At 36.9% G+C, this 19,799-nt stretch overlaps 1 long non-coding RNA gene across 1 annotated transcript in view; it reads right to left on the minus strand.

Moving 5' to 3' along the window:
• Positions 1-19,799, minus strand: part of LOC104006929 (uncharacterized) — a 312,910-nt gene that overhangs the window by 184,645 nt on the left and 108,466 nt on the right. The window contains exon 4 of the long non-coding RNA XR_010158110.1: positions 13,564-13,683. This is a non-coding gene — a long non-coding RNA (uncharacterized LOC104006929). The remainder of the gene's footprint in view (positions 1-13,563; positions 13,684-19,799) is intronic.

Below are 19,799 nucleotides of genomic sequence, written 5' to 3' on the forward strand. Positions count from 1 at the left end.
TAACAACGAGTACTTGACGGCAGGATTGACAGTGATGGAAACTTGGAATAAAGGTCTAGGCAGTCATAAAGCCCAAGAAGAAATCAGGTCAAAGTTAGACCTCAGCCTTTAGGAATGTGGGTTTCTTAAAAGGTACAAGAAAAAATAGATTTAGATACTGGGCATGGTGGCTCACACCTGCAACCCTAGTTCTTTGGGAGCCAGAGCTGGGAGGATCACTTGAGGCCAGGAATTCAACACAAGTCTGGGCAACATAGCAAGACCCTGTCTCAAGAAAAGAATAGATTTAGATTTTAGGAGCTAAAAAAATAAATAAATAAACTTGCATTACTTTTAGGTTCCTGCCAAATACACTGAAATACATTAGGTCCCATTCATTCCATTTCTGGTCCACACCTGCCCACTCTTCCAGCTCTTTCACTATTTTTACCATTTACTACTCTAACAGTTCTTTAAAACCTAGTGTATTGATCACTCTTTTCCCCATGTCTGTAAGACTCTACTAGCTTCACAGTCTTCCCATAGCTGCCTAAGCAGAGTCTTTCATTTCACAAGCCTATTGTCAACACACTCAAGTACGCTTCACTGTTGTCCACACCATTTGTTTCCCTAAAACCCCTAAACCAAGATGAAGCCTACTCTGGTGCCTACTTCTCTGATGTACTGAACACCACTAAACAAAAACCACACAATCACACATACTGATGCTCCCACAATACATGATCTTTCCCCTCAACTGGGCTTTTAACCCCATAGCAATTATTTTACATATTTCTGGTCCACTTGGTATCTTCTTCCTTTCAGTAGCTATCCCAAATCTTTATCAGTTTGGTTGAAGGTCTGATATGGTTAGGCTTTGTGTCCCCACCCAAATCTCATATTGAATTATAATCCCCATGTGAGGGAGAAACCTGGTGGGAGGTGACTGGATAATGGGGGTGGATTCCCTTATGCTGTTCTCATGATAGTGAGCTAGTTCTCACGAGATTTGCTGATTTTACATGTGTTTTGCAAGTTCCTCCTTTGCCCACTGTCTCTCTTGCCACCTTGTAAAGAATGTGCCTGCTTCCCCTTCCACCATTTTTATAAGTTTCCTGAGGCCTCCTCCAGCCATGCAGAACTGTGAGTCAATTAAACCACTTTTCTTTATAAATTACCCAGTCTCAGGTATTTATAGCAGTGTGAAAATGGACTAATACAAGGCCCCATTAATTTTCTCAGCACATAAAGTAAAATTCGTCACATAGAAGCTACTTTAACTCTCCATCTCCCAACACATAAATGTCCATGTCTACATCTCTAGTCAAATACCTATACCTATAACCACAGCTGTGTTCATACTTTCCAGTTCCCTCCATCCCAGAAAAAAATAAATGCTTCTCTGCAAAGCTAATGGATTTATCCCATATTCCCTAAGATTTTCCCATTAATTTTATCTCTTTCATCCTTATCAACCTCTCTTTCTCCATTGTTCTTTCCCCTCAACATCTTCATGACTGTTCCATATTAAAACAAAAGTCTTCACCAAATTTATATCAGTCCCTAAAATAACCCCTTATTCCCCTTACTATTTGTTGGAAAAACTCACAAAATAATAATTTAAGCTCTCTACTTTTCACATCTTCCATTTATTATTTAACCCCCCAAGTTCTGCTTGATTCCTATTCACATTGACCTTGCTAAGAAGCTTATCTTTCATTTTGTTGCCTCTTTAATGGAGCTGTGAGCATGACATTTAGAGTCAGACTATTCCCACTAATTGCCAACTGTGTGGCCTATATGAGTCTAGTTCTCTCCTCATGTAAAAGAAAGATGATAATAATATATATTTCATAAGGTGGTTGTAAGAATTACATGACAAAATGTGTTATAAAGTGCTTTACAACATAGTGTCTGACAAACAGTAAGGTGATGCAGTAAATGGTGAGTAGTATGGTGTTGATTCATGTGTTACACAGTTGTTATTGTTATAATTACTCTTACTATCTTAACTATACCTTAACTCATATTTTCCCAAATGAATGCTTTAATGTGTTTGTTAAAATGAAGATTCTTGGGTCTCATCATAAGTGTAACAAATTATAATCTTTTGAGTAGATCCTAGTAATATGTATTTGAGAAGTTCCTTGAGTGATTGTTTTGCATACTGAAGTTGGAGATCCATGGACTTATCCCCATTTGTTAAGGACCTTGGAATCAGATGGGCCTGAGATCAAGTTTATAGATAAAGCCTTGAGTAAATTACTTCTTTATTATTAGGCTGGTGCAAAAGTAATTCAGGTTTTGGCCACTTTTTTTAAGTAATATGGAAAACCACGATTACGTTTCCATCAACCTAATAGCTTTAGTTTTCATGTCTACAAGAACAGCTTAGTATCATCAACTATATAGGGTTATCAAGAAGATAAAATTAGATGGTATTTATAAATAAGTAGTATAATGTATTTTATGTAGGCCGTTCACCAAATATTTACCATACTTCCCATTTTTATCTTCAGGCATAAGGTAAAAACAATACTGATGCACTATAGAAAGCAAATCCTATCACACCAGTTTACCTAACCCTAGGGTGTATCTGTGTAAATCTCCAAAGATATAGCTTTAGTTGCCTTAGTTACTGAGTAGTCTAGTAAGTATGACAGTAAATTAGAAGTCAACGGACCAGGAAAAAACTATAAACATGACAGTAACTTAGAACCAATAGACCAGAAAAAAATTGAATGAAGTTAGCGTGTCAAATATTATAAAATGCATTTAAGGAGAACATTTTGCCAAGTAGGGTTCATCTAACAATGAACGCTGTTCATGCATGCATTGAAAATCTACAGTGTGATCAGCATTATGCTTCCTAATATGGGAAATTCACAGGAAGTTCCAAATGTGACCTCTACCCCCAACGACATGATATTTAATTGAGTTATAAAAACAAAAAACACATGAAAATTTAGGATACAAATTTAAACCATGTTTTTATTGAATTAAAATATAATCAACACCATGTGTAAGATTGTATTATTAGCTAGAAGAGGTTCAGATGAATGCAAAGTTCCTTATATATCTTAGAAACAGGTTCTCAAGAATGGTGTCTGCACAGCTAATATAATAGGTAACCCAGGGAGGAGGAGGAAAGGAATTACAGAGTGGGTTAATATGGAACTAGCCCCTTTCAAATTTCGTTATTAGAATTTCTGTAGTAAAGCCCTTTTAAATTATCTCCTACTTTTATTGTTTCATTGTTCTAGGGTGTGTGTATGATTAAATTGTATGATTAAGTACTAAACTAAGAACCTAAATTTGTCTTTCCTATGATGAAAGAGAAAAAGCACTGTGGAAGTCTAGAGGAGTGCTCCATGATGAATTTGGGAGAAGAAAATGAAGACAATTGTGTTTGGGGCAGTCTTCACTGGAAGAAGTGTATAGGTTAGATTTGAAAGGAAGAGACTTTAAAACTATTTGGTTATTATTACAGTAATAAAGTATGGAATGAGACCTTAAGTCAGGCTTGGATAGCTGAAACAAAGACAGTATTGCCCTCAAGCAAAGGAAACATCAGCAAAGGAACATGGTTAAGAATGTATATGGCATGTCCATGGAATAATGAAAAGCTAGTAGGGCTTCAGTAGCTACCCAAAGTCATGTTAGGCAGAGAGGATGTGGCTGGACCTTGGAGAGACTAAGGAGCCTGGCAAGGGGTGAAGATTTTGTTCTATTGAAGTAGGATTTTGTTCTATTGAAGTTTTTTTAATGGCCAAGAAACAATGGTTAACAAATAGGATCCTATTAATCATATTGATTCATTCAATAACTAGTCACCGGCAAATTAACATAGTCAAAGAAAAATGCTAGGCATTGTAGGAAATAAAATTGATTAAGACATAGTACACTGCTCTCAACACCAGTCAAAAATGAGGGCATAAGATAACAAAAATAATTATAATCACAGTGGAATGTAAATGCTAGAAGGTAAATACATGACAATACTATGAAGGAAGTAGGTAGCCTATGAATGGTGGTAACTCATGATATTTAGCTGGGACCTTGAAGGATAGGTGTTATGTAGGTAAAGATAAGAAGAGAGGACTTCTGAGAGGAAAACAGTGCAATCAAAGACTGTTCACTTCAAAAATATTGAATGCTTACTGTGTGCCAGGTCCTGGACTTTATACTGGGGTATAAAGACTTATCACTGTCTCTTCCCTTAAGAGCTTAACACAGAAAAGCAGAGTGCGAGTTCTCAGTGATATTTGGATAGTTCCATTCAGCTAGAGTGTGTATATAAGAGGAGGTAATGGAATGAAGCTGGAAAGACAAATTGAACCAATATTAATGAGAGTCTTAAATGCCAGGACAATATATACTCAGTTCTCCTGGGTATGGAAATCACTGAAGTCTGTTGTTAACAGTTTTTATCAGAAGGCAATGAAGACAATTGTGTTTGGGGCAATCTTTGCTGGAAGAAATGTATAGGATAGATTTGAAAGGAAGAGACTTTTAAACTAGGTGGCTATAATTACAGTAATAAAGTATGGAATGATAATAGCCTGGGATAGCTGGTGACACCAGAGTAATTGTAAAAGCTCATATGTGTCAAGATTATGTTAATGCTTTAATCATTTGCTAAGGAGTTATGCAAATCATCTTGCTTACTCCTCATAATATCTCTTCAAGAAGGGTGCTGTAATTATTCCACATTGACAGAGGAGTAAACTGAGCACAAAGACATTTTAAAAACTTTCCCATGTTTTACAACTAGTAAATGATGAAACTAGATTCAAGCATAGGCAGCCTCCAGAAACTGCTTTTTACCTACTGACTATAGTGTCAAAAATAGCTATAAATTTTGAACTCATATGTCTAAATAAAAAAATAGCTCAATTAACAAATACAAAGAAGTTTAAACACTTTTTTCACTTAAAAACTTTATCAGCTAAAAAAAAAATAACATTCTTTTTCCAAATTTCCCTCACTGAAAGGTTTAGTGGTTTTCAAATTCAATAATAGAATTTTAACAGCAGAATGTATCTCAGAGAATAACTCAAACCTCACAACTTTGCAGAAGAGGGCATTGAGACCAAGAATAAGGGAATGCCCAAAGTAAAAGAGCTAGCTAGGGGTTGAACTCACATTAAAATCCATACCTCCTGTTTTCTTGTCACTATAGTATAGCACTCTGATTTTATCATATCATATTTCTATTACGTTTTTCATAGTGAGCATGGAAGATCACAATACTGAGTCACAAAGGGAGAGATTTTTACTTATAAATTACAGAAAGATGTGTGAATGGTTACATATTTACTCACTAAAAAATCACAACAGTTAGTATATTAACAATTATGCCCATTATCCATTTTAGCAGTTTTGACACATGAATTCATCTTCCACAGTGGATTTTCGGATAATGATGTCAAATTGTTCTGCTTCCATATTGTAATAAATCCTTTGTGAGAAGATAGATCTGTGTACTACTTGTTACCTCGCAGTGATGAATCAGTATCAGCGAGTTTTTTAGAGGGAGGAGAAGGGTCCACCAGAGGGTGTCATGCATTGTTGTCTTACATGTACATCTTTCCAGGAGAATTTCAACCTATCTTCTTTGATCATTACCAGGTGGTTTCCCCTTGCAGCACCAGAGTCCATCACTGGTAATAAAAGCATAACCAGACCAATTTGCTCTCATTTATTTTATGACTCATTGCCAGACTCAGAAATAAAGAACAAAAGGAAGTGTATCCTTTTTTGTGTCTTTTGAAATTGAATGAAATATCAATGAAATATCTTCATAACATTATGTAAGACAATGTCCTACATTGATGTGGGGCCAAAATAGCTTAAAGAACCTATGGCTTCAAAGCTAATGGAATGTGCCAAGAGGACCACAATATGAAAAGAATGAACATACTGAAAGGCTCAGAAAGCAATGGGTTTTCTGTCAGGAACAAGAGAAATCCAAATAATTGGGAATATTTTGTCACTTATTTCCCCGTAATCCTACCTAGCCACAAGATAAAACAAAAATAAAAAGAATTCAGAAGTAAGAATAAAAATACATCAGCTAGTGAGGTTGGAAAGTGAAGCTTGATTCATTTCGAATTCATTGTCCTAATGGATGAGCAAGTGATTGAAAATGAATGCATGAATAGCAGTTAACATCGCTGGTAACAGGGAGACAGAGAAAGACAGAAGAAACATGGAAGTGGGGTAGAATAAAGAAAATAAGGAAAGCAAATAAAAAAGTTTTTAAAGCGAAAGAAGGGGTAAAGAAAATGAAAGAAATTAAGCTGACAGGAAGAAACATATGAAATGCAGCTGTGATGCTCATTTGTTCTTCTTTTAAAATGTAAATTACTTCTGATTTTGAAGTCAAGGTCTGGATATTTTCCTGTGGAAATATAGCCATATACCCTCTAAATAGTCTCTCTTCCCCAAAAGAGAGAAAATTGGGAAAGATAACGTAGTTTTACTGTAAGCAATACAAAAAAATAGTTCTAAAAACCTCAAGGCATTTCAGTGTAAGTTGTCTGCAACAGACAACAGCCTCAAAACCCTCCAAATTTCCTAGCGTGAGACAGGCACCAAGCGGGAGACTTGGTTGCCTAGCAACCGCGCTCTTCACAGGCAGCTGGAGTAAAAGGAACCGTCTGGTGCCAAACGGCCTTTCACCTGCTTCGTTAAAGGGAAATCAGAGAGAAAGAGTTACCTTGCAAAGGCCAAAGCTCCCCATGAGAAACAGAGGCTTCAGAAACCCTCCTCTAGCTTCACTTTGGAAAGGCACTCCAAGCAGGGTGGGAGGTTTCTAATGCCTCAGCAATTAAGGATGCTTTTTCCTCCCCTCCCCCTGCTCTGGGTGCCACCCTGAAAATAACAGGCTGCAGGCTTGGTATTCTGACGTTGTATAGAGGGGAAAAGAAATCACTTTAAATCTTTTGCTCCATATTGATAAATTCTGAAGACTAGGGACATTGCTTACATCTCCCCATTATTTTTAAATTAGGTTTGCTTTCTGATAATACAAGGACTAATAAAGTGTTTTCATGAGGAAAAGAGAATTTGAAAAGGATGACTATGAAAATAGTCTGTTTTTACATAAGTACCTGGGGATTTAAGTTATTCTGGAAATTTTACCTGGCTATTTTAGTGGAAATGTAAACAGTACCTACAAGGGATTTTGTATAAAAAATGGTGAGGGTTGTCCAAAAGAATTTGTACAGCCCACTCCTAAAATGCAAAGTATTGCAATATACATCTTTGTGTAAATTTTAGCCTTTGCTAGAAAATACACAGTTTTTAAATGGATCCTTAATGAGTAATTCCCAATTAGTCTGGCTCTTTCAAGGTCAAACAGTAAAATGTGCATGGAAATTGGGCAGATAGCTGCATAGCAGTCAGAAACAAAGCACTGAAGTCAGCATTTACAGTGGCGGATTCCGGTCCTTGCACTGTCACTCAGCACAGCATTACAATTTTGAGTTCTAATTTGGGTGACATAGATCTAACATATTTAGTGTTCTTTTGGAACTTTCCTTCAGATAAGATTCTAAATATAAAACAAAAAATGTGTCATGTTCAAACTTTTCAGGTTATACAAATTATGTAAATTTATTTCAGTTTTATTCACTACCAGTAAGTACAATTATTTTTACTGCTTTCTATAGGACTTTGTTGACCTCATTCTTTTATTCTGTTGTATTTTACTGAAATATGAATAATGGATATACATATATAAATATACACACACATATTTTATCCATCTCCCTACTCCACCTCCAAAGTTGAAGAGTAAATATGTTTTTCATTCTCCACATGACTTCTCCAAGGGAGTCTTCTATTATTGTTAGTAACTATACAATTGTCCAGTGTTTCCACAATAAGCTATTATTGAATAGGATTTTTTGGGAAGTCTTCATTTACAAAATTATACTGGAAGATAATTTATTTTCTTTTACGTTAAAAGCCTGGCACCATAACTCCTTTAGGGAAAAGCAATTTAAGATAGAAGGTGAGCCCCTGAGGCTATGGGTTAGCCCACAGGTTCTTAATCTGGTCTACACATTAGAATTACCTAGGGCGCTTTCTGAAAGCACTGATTTCTGCCCCCCTTCCTCCACCAAGGCTGTGATCTTGATTCCACATCTGGGTCAATTCTGTGTGAAACAGCATCAGTATGTGCACATCAGCTTCTAAGTTAATACTGGTTGAAATGTTTTAAAGTTGTCTTATATTCTGGGAGATGGACTTTAGGAGACTAGCTACAGCGCTGCAGAAAAAATGAGCAGCATTTAATGTTATGTGTGCCTAGTGGCTTTTCCCAACACCCGTGTCTCTCTCTATTCCTGTGCTCAAGCAGCCTTCCATTCTAATGCTACATCTTAATATTTAATGTGCTAAAAAAGTTAAAGAAGTGATTAATGTTAATAAAAAATATTCTAAATTATGTGGAAATATAAGTAGTAAAGCAAATGTTAGCTCTTACCGTTAGCCCACAGCCAAGTTACGTTTTGGTAACTAGAGGAAGAGGGTAATGTTTTGGCTATATTAGCTATAGTACACAGAGAGTTGATTAAAAAAAAAACAGAGTCATTTTTGCCTTAAAACCATATACATATTTTCTTTATGTGTAGTATTATTTTCTGATGGTTTTTTTTTTTTTTTTTTGAGACAGAGTCTCGCTCTGTTACCCAGGCTGGAGAGCAGTGGTGCGATCTCAGCTCACTGCAACCTCTGCCTCCCGGGTTCAAGCGATTCTCTTGCCTCAGCCTCCCAAGTAGCTGGGATTACAGGCACGTGCCACCACACTGGCTAATTTTTTGTATTTTTAGTAGAGACGGGGTTTCGCCATGTTGGCCAGGCTGGTCTCAAACTCCTGATCTCAGGTGATCCACCCCGCTCAGCCTCCCAAAGTGCTGGGATTACAGGCGTGAGTCACCGCGCCCAGCCTCTGATGGAATTTTTAGTATGTGTGTAATATTATATCATCCTATGAAAGAAATAAAATTTTTCTACCTGTAATGTTACTAATGAAAATTGGTAATTTGTATAAAAGGATTTGAATATATCTTTAGTCATATACCACCACATACCATTTGCAATCATATGTAAATTTAATCATTCTGTGCCTAAGAGTAGAATAAACTCTAGACCATTCTCAGATGTACTCGCCTGGATTACTGCTTCAAGTTGATTAAAAAGTTGGTGCTATTGCTACCTAGTTAAGAGACTGAGAGATACATTATCTTTTCATTTACTGACAATTCCATTTATTGACCTCAAATTGTCCCCATGACCTTGTAACTGATCTTGTAACTATTAGGGTTACTGTTACAAAGAAGAGAAATCAGGTTCCTGGTTTAAAAGAAAAGAAATCAATTCTGGTTAATTTAAGCAGAAATGAGTTTTACTATAGGGATGTAGGACTACTCAAAGTTGTTCAGGAAAATTGGAGGTCAGGCTTCCCAAACAGGCAGGAACCAAGCAAAGACAGGCAGAAAAGGATCAGAGCCTCAAGTGAGGTTACTTTGCAGGATCAATCTGGTCATAGCAGCCATTAATTCCACTGACCACAGCACTGTAAGACACCACTGCCACTGTGCATTACTGCAGAAACCACTAGATGTCATTGCATTCACTGTTGTCCACTACAACCTGGAATAAATTTGAAATTGTCGCTTTAGCTTTATATTCATAACCCAAATTAACATCTCTTGCAGAAGCATTCAATCTGCTGAGCCAATATCACCTGCCCATACACCTCGAATGCCATGGCCTGGAGGAAGGAAAGTTCATCCTCTTTTGGCTTCTATACTAGGAGTTGGGGTTCTGGATTCCAACAAGATTCTAGGAGTGGAGTATTTCTTAAAATACAAAAGGAGTTTGGAAGATTGACAGCCATAAAAAAGGCATATTTCTACCACTCCCCACCTCTACCTGGCAATACACATGTGAAAAGAGTGATAACTCTATTCATTAGTGGAGGTTGCAGAGGGGGTATACATTCTATTGATAATGAATTTGTAGAATCAACTTCAAATATGAACCACACACAAAGTTATCATTAATTAATTTGGAATAATGGACTGAGGGATCAGGTAAAATTTCTGTTTTGTCATTTTGATAACTGTGACCAAGACAGGTCATGATAACATATACTAAGAGCCTTACACATAAGCAATGAATTACAGTTGCCAGCATAGTTTGACTTGATGGGTAAAAGATTTGATGACTACAAATTTGACATTATTTCTAATGAATAGCAACAGATTTACAAAATATCAATATTTATGGGATGTAAGTAAAGCAGGAGTTAGAGGGAGCTTTATAATTTCAAATTGTTATACTAGAAAATAAGAATAATTTAAAACCATAAACTTGTTTCCATTTCAGGAATCCCATAAAAGAGCTAATTAGTAGAACAAAGAAAATTTAAAAAGTTAAGAGGTGAGGACTATAAAATAGAAAGCAAACAATGTGGATAATTTTAAAGGCCCCAAAACTGGTTTGTAGAAAATATTCATTAATGTAATTCATCATATTAACTGAACATAAAATGGGACAAAATCATCTCGTAGATGCAGAAATTATTTTACAAAAGTCAACAACCTTCATAATTCTTTTTTTTAAGACACTTTTATTAAGAGGCCTTGCTCCCTTTCCCAGGCTACAGTGTAGTGGCCAATCACAGCTGACTGCATCCTCAAATTACAGGCTCAAGGGATCCTCATCCTCCTGAGTAGCTAGGGACCAAAGACAGCCACCACCATGCTTGACCAAATTCTTGTTGTTTTCTTTGTAGACATAGAGTCTCACTATCTTGTCTAGGCTGGTCTCAAACTTCTGGCCTCAAGCTATCCTTCCACTTTGGTCTCTCAAAGTACTGGGATTATAGGCATGAGCCACCATGCCAGGCCCATTCATAAGTTTTTAAAAAGTATTCACTAAGTTAGTAATTGATGAGACAAACAAATCATAAAGAAAAATATTTATTAAGCATACGAAAAAGTGCTCAACATCACTAGTTGTTAGGAAAATTCAAGTGAAAACCACTGTGAGCTACCACTACACATTCACTAAAATGGCTAAAATTAAAAAGACTAGCCATACCAAAAGTTAGTGAGGATGGAGAGGAATTGGAACTCTTATAATGTTGTGATGGGAATGTTGTGATACAGCCACTATGGAAAACAGTTTGGCAGTTCTATATAAAGTTAACACACACTTACCATATTACCCAGCAATTCTACTCCTAGGTATTTACCCAGAGATAAATGAAAATATTTGTTCACACAAAGACTTTTACACAAATGTTCACAGAAGCTTTATGCACAATAGCCTAACATTGGAAACAACCTAATCAACCATCATTAAGACAAGGAATAAATAAACTGACATTTCATACAATAGAATACTGCTAAGTCATTAAAAGGCACAAATTACTGATACATGCAACAACATATGAATCTCAAACATACTCATGAAAGAGACAGAGAAAAAGAACATGGTGTGTGTGTGTGTGTGTGTGTGTGTGTGTCACATGATTCCAATTACCTAAAGTTCTTAAATAGGCAAAACAAATGTAAGGTGAAAAAAATCAGAAGAGTAGTTTCCTTAGGGTTTTGAAGAGTTTTCTTCCTGAGAAGGGAAATTAGAAAACTTTCTGGTAAAGGATACATTCTCTAACTTGTTAGGGAAGAGCTACATGGGTATGTGCATTTTTCAGATCTCATTGAATTGTAACCTTATGATCTGTACATTTTAACTTATGTGCATTTTATCTCAAAAATAAAACTTTAACAAATATTAAATTCTAGTTATTAGGTATGTTTTTGTAGCTTATCAATTCTGAAACTTCCTTTTGTGTGGTCTAGCTTGACCAAATGAACAAATATATTGAAGGTAATTGTAGTGAGGTTTGTCATTTATACACACATACATATATATTTTCAAATCCTATTCACTGACAGGGCATAGAAGCAATGATACACCAGCAGAAATTGCCTGCCTACTCCCCAGATCTTGGTCTCTAAAGACTATTTTCCAGTAAAGGGAACCAGAACTCCCAAGATAAATAGTCGATACTAATGCTGGGCCAGGGGAAATCCAAGGTAAACTTGGAAACTCTTCTTGTGACAGAAAGCAAGGAAGTAAGGAATAAGGGGACATTTTAAATAAATATCTGAGTCACCTTAAAAAGACTTCCACTGGCCAAATCTGGGACAATTCAACCACGCAAACAAATATTGATTGTAATAGATTATTACCTTGTGATATTCACCGGATTATTACCTGATGAATAAAATTCTGGATTTTGACCTGGGCAAAGAATTTAAAGCTAAGACCTTAAAAGCAAATGCAATAAAAACAAACATTGACAATTAGGACTTAATTAAAGTAAAGATATCTGCACAGCAAAAGAAACTATCAACAGAGTAAACAGATAACCTACAGAATGGTAGAAAATATTTGCACTCTATGCCTCTGAGAAAGGACTAATATCCAGAATCCACAAGAAACTAAACCAAATCAACAAGAAAAAAGACAACCTCATTAAAAAGTGCACAGAGGACATGAACAGACACTACTCAAAAAATACAAAAAATTAGCCAGGCGTGGTGGCGGGCACCTGTAGTCCCAGCTACTCGGGAGGCTGAGGCAGGAGAATGGCGTGAACCCCAGAGGCGGAGCTTGCTTGCAGTGAGCAGAGATCACGCCATCGCACTCCAGCCCGGGTGACAGAGCGAGACTCCATCTCAAAAAAAAAGAAGACAAAAATATGCAAACAGAAAAAATGCTCAACCTCACTAATCATCAGAGAAATGCAAATTAAAATCACAGTAATGTGCCATTTCACACCAGTCAGAATGACTATTATAAAAAAAAGTCAAAAACATAACAGATGCAAGGGAGAATGTGGAGAAAAAGGAATGCTCATACACAATTGGTAGAAATGTAAACTAGTTTAGCCTCTACGGAAAGCAGAATGGAGATTTCTCAGAGAACTAAAAATAGAACTGCTATTCAAACCCAGCAATCCCACTACTCAGTATCTATCCATGGGAAAGGAAATCCTTCTACCAAAAACACACCTGAACTAGTATGTCACAACGCTATTTGCAATAACATAGACATGGAATCAACCTAGGTTCCCGTCACTAGTGGACTAGATAAAAGAAATGTGGTACATCAACACCATGGAATACTATGCAGTCATTAAAAAGAATGAAATGATGTCCTTTGCAGCAACATGGATGCAGCTGGAAGCTGTTATTCTAAGTGAATTAACACAGAAACAGAAAATCAATTGCCACATGTTTTTACTTATAAATGGTAGCTAAACGATGGGTACAAACGGACGTGAAAATGGAAACAATAGACAATGGAGACTCCAAAATGGGAAAGGAAAGGGTCAAGGGTTGAAAAACTAACTATTGGGTACTATCTTCATTATTTTGGTGATAGGTTCAGTAGAAGCCTAAACCCCAGCCTTACACAATATATCCATCTAACAAACGAGCACATGTCCCCCCAACAAATCTATTTTTTTTTTTTAAAAAGCATACTTATGTTTACCTTTTATTGCTGAATTTCTGTTCTTGGCTTCTTAGAGGTTAATAGATTTTTAACAAATGTTCCAGTAACATAATACAGGTTCACTTTGAAAGGTGTTTTTTTCTCAAATGCTTCCATTGGCTGAAAAAAAACAGTTAATGATGAATCTTATAAGAAACAACTTACATTTACCTATATCATTGTATCTCTCTATTGGCCTCTCTATTAGTGCCCAATGAAAAAAAAATTCTTTAAAAAGAAAAAGAATCCATAACTCTATGTTGACATAAAGAAATAGATGAATAAATAAATAAATGGGAGAAGGGGAGTGCACTCCTTAAGGTGGAATGCAAATGATAAGAAAAATGAACAAAAAATGATGGAGTTAGAAATCAACGTGTGGATATCACATTTAGTAGACAAAAGTTTAATGAAGAGGATATTTATGTAGCCTCAAAGTATCTCTCCACAAGTACCTAATAATTAGGAAGGGAAAATAATGGTTCTACCACCATGGAGAAACCTCATGGACACCACTTCACTCGAGTGATCAAAACTAATAATATTAGTGCAGTCTGAATCATGTGCACTCCAGTATGGGCCACTGAGAAGGATAAAATATTACTTCAGTGGAATTGCTGACAAAAATCCATAACCTGAAACTAACAATGATGAAACAGCAGATCAATTGAGGGACATTCTATGAAATAACTGATCTATACTCTCAGAAATTTAAAGCCAAAAGACTAAGTATGACTGAGGATCTGTTCTGAGTTAAAGGATACCAAAGAGACTTGAAAAATAAATGCAATCTATGCTCTTGGTTTTGATTTTGAATGGGGACAAAACAAGGAAATGTCCTAATTTTGATAATTATACTGTCAATACATAAGATAATTAACAGGTTATTAGGAAACACACAGTAAATTATTTAGGGGTAAAAATTCATGATGTCTCCAATTTACTTTCAAATGATTAAGAAAAAATAATTTGCAAGTACATAGAGAAAAAGTGTGAAAAATGTAAACAATTGGTGAGTCTGAATATAGGTTACATGGGTATTCCTAGTTCCTTGGGCTATTCTTGAACCTTTTCTGTAACTTTGAAAGTATATCAAAATAGGCCAGGCATGGTGGCTCATGCCTGTAATCCCAGCACTTTGGGAGCCCAAGGCGGGCAGATCACGAGGTTAGGAGATTGAGACCAGCCTGACCAACATGGTGAAACCCTGTCTCTACTAAAAATACAACAACAAAAAAAGAAAATTAGCCGGGCATGGTGGTGCATGCCTGTAATCCCAGCTACTCAGGAGGCTGAGGCAGGAGAATCGCTTGAATCCGGGAGGTGGAGGTTGCAGTGATTCGAGATCGCACCACTGCACTCCAGCCTGGGGGACAGCGCGAGGCTCCATCTCAAAAAAAAAAAAAAAAAGTTACAAATACATAAATAAAAGTCAGATCCCCATCCCACCAACACCCAAAAAAAAGCCATACACAGGGGATTAGTGAGTAAAAAAAGAATAGTACTGGATTATAATATTTTTGCTCCATGATCTTTCGGGGACTGTTTCTAAACATAGCATGGAAGAAAGCTCCTCTTTACCTGACTAGGAAAAGTCCCAAAGGTAATACATGCCTTCATCTCACAGCATGTGATAACCTGGTTCTATCTTGTTTGATTGCAAGAATAAGGGTAGGGAAGCAAGAATAGGGCTGATTATTCTTTTGCCTTAGGGGAAAAATATTTTATTGTTGGTGAAATATCTTGATTCATTTTTTATGAATGATAAAATTTTTCTAAGGTGGCTGTATATTTGTAAGCCTAGAGCTATTCTGAAGACTCAAAATGCATGCAACATTTTGAGCACTGTCTTTTATTAAGTGCATGAGGTTTAAGCATTCTGTTTAAGGAGATGAAGATTCTTTTTGTTTGAGAAGAAAAGGGACTGAGTTTGCTGGGTGTGGGATCCCAGGACACTTGCATCCTTTCCCTCGCCAGGGTATTTTGTCTTCTATTTATATATTGTGGTTCATAGCCTTTATGTGATGTTACATAATTTTTTTAGCCACTAATAAATCCTAATTAAAATTCAACCCTTAAAGGCAGTATTTAAAATAAAGTCACATTGGGAATGAAATGTATCTTTCAGATATGCTCTCAGTAACTGAAAAAATCGTAACAGTAAATTATCCGTTCTTCTTCAGATTTGTTATACTTGCTAGAAGTGATACTTTCTGTCATTCACAGGATAGAAAATGTCTAATATATAAACTTATTGTAGCAAGACACATACATTGTCATGCCATTAGCTCAGGCTAGTGCCTGGTGGGATGAAAGACACTCTCATTCAAAGTCTATTTTTTTATTGTTGATTGAAGATTTTTAAAGCAAAGCAGTTAATTCTCATTACATTAAAAATTTGTTTTTATTAGACAACTTATAATTATCTTTTATCTCTCTGATCTCAGATTCCTCATTTAAAATGGAAATTGTGAATGTTAAATGAACTAATATGCATAAAGTCCTTAGTACAGTGTCTGGCACATAAGCGCTCAATAGATGATATTCATAAATATAGATTATTTTATATTATAAATGTTCAAGTTAAAAATACCATATTGAACACGTTTATCCACTCAGAGGTTAAGAAATAAAATGTCTCAGAAAACGAGACAATAGTGCAGCAAAAACATGTTGACAGATACAACTCCAGGCTAGTGGCATGCAGAGAAGGATGCTAACAAAAAATGAGCAGGCTTCCACTACCAGCCCCTATAGAACCCTAGCCAAGCCCAGGGCTTAGCAGCATTTGATGCACAGAAGGGCAGAAAACTAGAGAAGAAAACAGGTGTGAGTGTGTATTGGGACGGGGTGAGTAGAGGAAGAAGATGCATGATAGATTGAAATTCAAGATCATTGGTATATGAAGCATGATATGGTTTGGCTCTCTGTCCCCATCAAAATCTCATCAAATTGTAATTCCTGGTGTTGGAGGAAGGGTCTGGTGGAAGGTGATTGAATCATAGGAGCAGACATCTCCCTTGCTGTTCTTGTGATAGAATTCTCATGAGATATGGTTGTTTGAAAGTGTGTAGCACCTCCCCCTTCTCTCTCTCTCTCCTGCTGGCCATGTGAATATGTGCTTACTTCCCCTTTGTCCTTCTGGCATGATTGTAAGTTTCCTGAGGGCTCCCCAGAAGCAGAGCCTGTACAGCGCACAGAACCATGAGCTGATTAAAGTTCCTTTCTTTATAAATTACCCAACCTCAGGTATGTCTTTACAGAAGTGTGAGAAGTGACTAAAACAAGGCACATAGTAGAGTAAGAATGAAGCACACAATTGAAAATGAGAGTAATTATTGAGCTACTCTGCAAAACAGACTGATCCCAATACCTCTACCCCACCCTGAACAAATTACTAAAAGCCAGCGGTAGAAGACTGTAGAATCTATTTTTTCTGAAAAAATTAAACAATGCCTCCCTGTACTGACATTTGGAGCCTGTGTGATCAGCCATTATTCAGACCAATTTTACAAGAGTAAGGAGTACTATTTGCAAGTACTGGCAATCACAGAACTTCCAGTCAAAATGTGAGCGCTTCAGTGTTAAATGAGAAAGGGAGAAGTCAGTAAGCAAACCAAGAAAATAAATCCAGAGGAAAGATAATGCAGGAAATGCAAGAGCATTTCAAAATTAAAACCAAAATGCAAATGAACACATCAGGGAGATGGAAGTTTTTGCATCAATAAAAATGGATGATATTTATAAGGAAGAATTCTTAGTAGTTAAAATAACATAGTTGAAACAAAGATTTCTACAGAAGCTTGGAAGTAAACAAAATGTCAAGAAGATAAAAAATGTGAGATAAAAGCTAAGAACTGAGAGCATAAAACCAAGTGCTCAAATAACTAATTAATCTGAATTCTATAAAGAGAATAGAAGGGAAGTCATGGAGATAAAGATATCTTTTAAAAAGAGACTTTTTCAGAACTAGAGTACACATTTCCAAATTGAAAGAACTCAAAAAGTACCAGCACATTTAATTTTTTAAATATCCAAAACAAAGCATATTGTCATGACATTTCAGAGCACTATGTTAAAGAGACAAACCCAAACAATTAAAGAAGAAGGAGAGAGGTGTCACATCCAAAGAAGGAAAATCAGAACAATACTGGGCTTTTCATCAACAGCACTGGCTGATTCAGAGAGAAAATGATTTTTAACCCAGAATTTTCTCATTTACAAATGAGAATGCAATAAAGATACTTTTAGATATGCAAAGAGTCACAAAATTTTTCTCCCTTTCTTAGCTGCTAGGAAGGTGTACAGAATAGAAAAAACATTCCATACAGGCCTTAGTGCCAGAATCTTGCAAATCAACTGTTTCCTTACAACTTAAATAATAGGAAGCTGATTTGAGTAATAATAAAAGTCCAATCTCCTGCACAGCTAGCCCTGCATGAATTACTCTTTCTCTACTGAAATTCCCCTGTCTTGATAAATAGGCTCTGTCTAGGCAGCGGTCAAGGTGAACCCACTGGGCAGTTACAGATTCGGAGGCTTGTCCAGGATTGCCCTTGTGGCTACCTGCCTGTGATTTGGTAGCCTCTTTCTGGTGATGTATCCAGAGGCCTGCTCAAGTGGCTGCCTAGTTCTCTTGGACTGGGAGATAATTCTGGTACTCTCTCTACTGGTGGGGCACTGCTGACCCAATGTGGATGGATTTAATTACAATAGAAAAGTATTCCTGGGGAGACATCCCTTAACTGTAGGCCTATCACATTATATCTGTCTGTAGTCCCATTGCAGGGTGTCTGGGTTGGTGAGCATTCTAGGTGCTATCAATGTCTCCTTTCTTCTCCTGACTTGTTCTGTAGATCCATGGTGGGGTGTCTGTTTGTAGCTCCACCATGGTGTTTCTGTCTCAGTTTGGCTCCTTTGTTGGGTCTAACTTGGATCTCCCTAAGTAATAGGAAGACTCTTGCTTTGGGAGCCTTCTCTTCAATCAGGAAGATTTTAGGGAGATTTATTAGATGAACAATAGGAGTATAGTTTGGAAGGGATTCTCTTGGAATTCTTAGTTAGGGATCTTGATTCAGAAGGCCTTCTGTACATCTCATCTTTGTGTGTGTTTGTATATGCGGAGGGGATATAAGAAGGAATTGCTGACAAAAGTCCAGCACCCCTAACTCAGAGAACCCTCCTTACTTGTATGGTTACATTCAGTGAGCCCTGAAGAAAGCTCAACATGCCAAGGAAGTTCTTGGGATGACTATCTGATCTTCGCCTTGGCCAGAGACCATCCATTGTGAATTACTGTTTGGAGGCCATCCCTACCCACATGGAGTGGATCAAAGACAACAGGGATTAATGGGAGAAAGTCCAAGCTTTGTGAAGTTGAATACTGGGTGCTGAACAAAGTGACTAGTGTCTGTTTTGTTATGTGTATTTTGCTTGGATGGAAAATGTTAATTTGGTTCCCCATGCAGCCCTTTGGACAGCATCTTGCAAAATTAAGAATCTCTTGCCTATGGTTCCATGAAACAGAAAAGGATAATTTTCTTTTGTAATGTGGCTTGACCCCCATAGCTCTGGCACAGCAAGCAGGGTCATCTGTTCTTCTGGGAGCTGCAGAGAAAGGGAACCTAGAAATCTGGAATGCCAGCAAAAAGGGTAAGAAATTCTTACCACCCAAGTTTCTGGTCTCTCTCTCTCTCTCTCTGTCTCTCTCTTTCTCTGTCTCTGTCTCTCTCTCTCTCTCTCTGTGCGTGTGTGTGTGTGTGTGTGTGTAAATGGTAAATGTAACTGTTCATCTCCTCTGCAAGGATTTGATTAATAGAAAACAAAATTTGTGAGACTAGTTTTAGGCTGTAGCAAATCTAGTGCACTTTGTGCTAAAAATTTGTCTTTCTGTAATGGAGAGAGGGTTATCACAGGATAGAATGAGGGTTTAGGACCTCTGTAAGCCTGCTTTTCAAGCCAGCCCAGCAAACTGGTCAGTTACAAACTTTGCTGCAGGTCCCTGCAACCAACATCAAATGAAATGTTTCTGTCTTGTTTTGTGTCCTTAAGAGCTTAACCTTGTAACCATGTAGGGATACTATCTCTTGATTTCTCCCATCCAGAGGACAGGAATTTTAGGACACATGTCACAATTAACCCTAAAAATTATCTTGAGCAGTTAAGAGTCTTTGCAAGCTTGAAATTGGCTGCTCTTCTGGGAATAGCAATAGAAACTGCTCAATGCTGTCTAGCTC

The sequence above is a fragment of the Pan troglodytes genome, chromosome 5 (assembly GCF_028858775.2).
Source record: "Pan troglodytes isolate AG18354 chromosome 5, NHGRI_mPanTro3-v2.0_pri, whole genome shotgun sequence".
NCBI classification, from domain to species: Eukaryota; Metazoa; Chordata; class Mammalia; order Primates; family Hominidae; genus Pan; species Pan troglodytes.